We start from the raw sequence: 4736 nt of genomic DNA on the forward strand, positions 1-4736 counted from the left end.
TTCTCTGTATCATTTATCATGTCATTGAACTCTTTGATACTGTTCTCATATATGTAGGAAATATGTTTTAACCACTTTACAGAGTACTTTGAAACCTTGTCAGGAAACATGCAATTCAAGGATTATGTTTTATTCTATTACTAGCCTAGGCTAATAGTTCTGTCTGATCCTTGTCTAAAATCAGGAATCTTCAGGTTTTTCACTGGGATAAAACCTTATTAGCAGCAGTTCCTGAACTATATCCAGCATATGCAGAGAGGTTGACTTTTATGTACTGTCTGCATACAGGTTTAAGGCAGGAAAATGGCTCCTTTTCAGAAGCATTTTACACAATGATTCATTCAGTCCCTGGGAGAAGTGTACTGCACAAGTATTCCAGGGTATATTTAAAATGCCCACAGTTCTCCCTGAAAGATTACCTTGCTAGCTTACCTTCAAGCCATGTATTTAAAAGAAAGAAGGGCTGACTATGGCAGAAGGCTCCACTATACTTAGCCCTACTGTTTTCAGTTTCTGGACTAGCATAAATAATTAAGGAAGTCTGCAGCTTCAACTTCCACGGAGACAGCAGTGCTGAAGAGCAGGAAATAATCAGCTTTAGTTGGCACCACCATCCATTATACCAATATTCACAGAGACAGGATCAGTAACCCTTAATAACAGCATTGCCTGTTATACCCATTTTAAACACACTGCAAGATGCACATCGTAAATGGCAAATGAAATCCACAGTACAGGTCAGTGTGCAGAGTATGATATTTCAGTTTTCTGTGATACATACAAAGTAGGAAAAGTCAGGCATAGAGGGATTCCTTGGAGAATTCTAGTCATTTTAGGCTTAGAAAATGCTATATGCTACTACAGTTTCCATGTCAGACTATGGAAAATTACAAAAACTGACAAATGCCCACTAATAGGAGGCTGAGCAAGAGACTGTGGTTAAGGAGGGCGCCACGTGGGACAGCAGGGATGAGTATTCTTCCGCTGCATATTCCATCTCTGACTCAGAAGCTCGTCACAATAGAAAACATACATATTTTTATAATTCCCTGTGCAAATTAACTGACTTCTGCCTTCAAAACATTCCAACATTGCATCTTGGTGGCTTATCTATGTGCTAGCCTTACATTCAGCTACAAGAAAGCAAGTAGCTAGTAATGAAGAAACTAGCTTTGTTTCTTCTAACTAAAAATGTTTGTTTCTATTCCAATTTAACTTTTCTTCCTACTATCCAAGACTACTGACCCATCAGAAAAAGGAACTGACGTTAAATCAACAAAAGAAATACATTGCTCAGACACTGCTAATGATTTTGTAACTTTGTATGCTTGGCTTTTCCTTTTTTCTTACAGTTCATTATACTTCCAATCAACCCTTAAGACTGCAAAATAGCCAAAATAACACATCTAAAATATTAATTCAACATTTATCTGGTTTATTAATAGCTTTGTTTATTCACACTGTCTTTACAGTATGAAATATCAACAACACATAATTTCACAGATAAATCGTACTGCATCCCAGGTGAAAAGCGCTGTAGACACATAATACATGTACAACCTGTCTCACTTACCTGCAATTTTCAAATAAAATAGTGTTGTTCTTATTTCAGATGCACCTGATTCACCAGTAATCTAGTCCAGTTTGTTAAGTTGAGTGGCTTGAAGCCTAGACAGGGCTAAATTTTCTTAATTTTCTTATGTAAGGTCTGTCCAGCCATTAATACTAAGCCAAGAACAACAGTCTCAGGGTTTTTTCCCTAGAGAAGTTTCTTTCATCAGTTACAGTGAGTATTGGGGGAAAGAAAATTAATACATCAGACCTGTTCTAAGGAAAATAAGGATTGGTTCAGAAATGAGTTCATGTGAGACCTCTAAGTAACCTATGCTGCTATGGGAAACATGGGCTAAAACACATTAGGTGCAAATAAGAAACTTACCACCCCAACACTCCCATACACACTAGATTATTTTCACTCTAAATTCCGTATGTGTTTTCTCATCTTCTTCCTTTTGGCTTGTGTTTCCAGACAGGAGGGAAAAAATCCTAAATTTACTTTCATTTTCTTGCTCCCATTGAATGAATACCATTTCTTTAAAATGACAGGTAGAAAAGGCTTGTTTTGTGTTTTATTTACTTGTTTTTTCCCCGATCTCTTATTGTTCAGTAATCTTTCAAGCACAGTGAATAGCATTCAATTTCAACCCCCAAATCAAAAAGCATATGCTATCCCTTCATTCATGTTGGAATTCATTTGTCCATATTAGAGAGGATGGGCAAGTGGAAAGGGTTTCATTGTCCAGTTATCTGACTTTGAGCAGTCTGTGCTAAATCCTGCCATAGGCTGCTGCAGCACAGCTTCCCCACAGCATTTTGTTCCATCCAGTCTCAGTAAGGCTCAGAAGGGGACATCTTGTTGCCACACAGAACTGGTTTCCAGCTTTTCCTCTCTATTTTGTTGGTGCAAGCTTCCGTTTAGTGCACAGTACCTTTAGCACAATTACTCCCATTTTTCTGTTTTTTTCTGTCCTGTTACATATACCATACTTACTTCTAAATAGGACTATTCCAACCACTGTGAACAATGACACAATTTGCAATATTAAGGTGCTATGGGTCTAATGAAATACACATTCATACACACACAGATCTGAAACCCAGAGAAGACATTACTGACAGAACAGGATCTAAGCAAAAGCAGTGTGGTACACTACATTACACTGTCTTGTGAGCTCAGAAGCACCATCAACTTAGCACCTATTAACAACTCACTATGCATCAGCTGGCCTGCAGGAATTGTCAGCATGTATTACTTTGCATTTACTACTGGCAAACCGTGTGCAAGTTAGCTTAGTCTTCTCTCCTGTCAGAACATGTCACATCACCACATATTTGCTGCTGGCTAAGAGCCTATTCATCCCCACATCCACATGGTGTAAATGATACTTGGTAAACCCTGCTAACTTAATCTCACATCCAAACCTACAGTGGGGAGATGCTGCAACAGCAATGTAATTTGTGTGTTCCTTAATTATAGAAAAGTGACAGAAGCAAATAATCTTCAGTACCATTTAAGCAGCTCACTTGCTGCAGATAAGAATGAGCAAAATTTTATTTTGTCAATACATTAAGTCTATAGTGAGCTAGTGATGAAAACACTGAAAAGTAGAGAAAGAAACTGGCCATATAATCTTTTCCTTCTAATAATTTCCCTTAAATAAGTCTTAGTGCTAATAACTTCTCTGTAGACCTCTGTTAACCACTGTTATATTGCTGAAGGCAAGTGTATCTTAGAACTGTTGTAGAGGCATAGCCTTAAAGGCTCAGAAGCACTTGTTTCCTGGCAAGAAATATTTTCAAATAGGTCTGTGCAAAATAGGTCTCTTCATTTCTCTGCCACAGACGGTTCCTTTAACAGAAAGATCTTAAGGAGGACTTTCAGAAAAAAGTTGTTTTCCTTTAAATAAACGAAACAAAACACCAAAAACCGACTAAACAAAAACCCTAAACAACAACAAGACAAAAAAGAAACAAAAACAAAGGACCAAAAGTAAGAAATGTGTGGTGCTGTCTCTAATAGTTAGAATATCTCCCACTTCAGGTTTCTGACTCATCTGCCAGCATCTCCTGCCCTGTCTCCTCAAATTTGCTATGGGTTGCCACAGGAATTTATTGTCAACCATCGTCTCGTTATCACATCAAATAGTCCCACCAGTTAGCATCTCTAGGCACTTTTTTCACAGGTGTGTCTCTCTCTCCTTTGACCAAGTCATTAATCAAATTAGTGCTCTTTTAGTTATTTAAGCATCAGCTCCAGTTCAACATGAGTGAAAACCAGCATTCCCAATGTTCTTTCTGTTCAGTCATTTCAGGACATCTACAAATAACACCACTACTCTCTTAGGAAGTAGGCAGGTTTGACTGAAAATATTCACATTGTGGCAACATATCAATCTCTCAAACATCTTCACATGATCTGTGACTTAACCTCTTCCAGTAGCCATCCTCCCTGCCAGTATACTTTTGCAAGGTTTAACCATCTTCCTTGCTGTAATATCCCTTCCCCCTTGCCTCGACAAAGGCAATTAAATTCTGAATTGCACTCACATGGATTGAAGATACTGCTTTAACAATAACTCTGCTGGGCCATCGTGTTCACCATACAATCTTTTTTCCCCCCCCTTTCAGAATAAACAAATAGCCATATTTGTGGGGTTTTGCATAAATCTGCTTATGTGAAAGTGTGTTTGCTTAGGAAAGAGTGTATGTGGAAAATACCAAGGTATAACAATTGGTACAGAAGAGTACAGTTGTCATTCTGCATGTGGTTATCTGAGCTCATTGAAATTGCACTAAAGAAGGGGGGAAAATTAGTCAATTCTTTATTTAAGTAGAAAAAAATAGAAAAGTAATTAAAATAATCTAGAAAAATAACACACGTATTCTCAATCACTAATATCAGGAAGGAAAAAAACCTATCTCAATTTCTTGACATATTAATAGGAATAAAGCAGTTAACGCGGTATTTTAACTCCACACAAGATGAAGCCTAATGCTTTCCTTATTATGTTATTTGCCACAAGAAAATGCTTCCAAAAATTATTGAACAGATTTGTTTCTATGAATTGTGCTAGAAACCATTAGCCAATTCTTTAATGTCCATTTACAAATAATGGAAGGAATAAATAATTAATAAGATATACAATGTAGAGGTTTATTGTAGAGGTTAGAGATAA

General features: G+C 37.2%; 1 long non-coding RNA gene across 1 annotated transcript in view; it reads right to left on the bottom strand.

Moving 5' to 3' along the window:
* The window catches only part of LOC108496638, a 31740-nt gene extending 27320 nt beyond the window's left edge, over positions 1 to 4420 (bottom strand). The window contains exon 1 of the long non-coding RNA XR_001874542.1: positions 1940 to 4420. This is a non-coding gene — a long non-coding RNA (uncharacterized LOC108496638). The remainder of the gene's footprint in view (positions 1 to 1939) is intronic.
* Positions 4421 to 4736: the final 316 nt, after the last annotated feature.

This window comes from Lepidothrix coronata, unplaced genomic scaffold (assembly GCF_001604755.1).
Source record: "Lepidothrix coronata isolate B3197 unplaced genomic scaffold, Lepidothrix_coronata-1.0 Scaffold0, whole genome shotgun sequence".
Taxonomy (NCBI): Eukaryota; Metazoa; Chordata; class Aves; order Passeriformes; family Pipridae; genus Lepidothrix; species Lepidothrix coronata.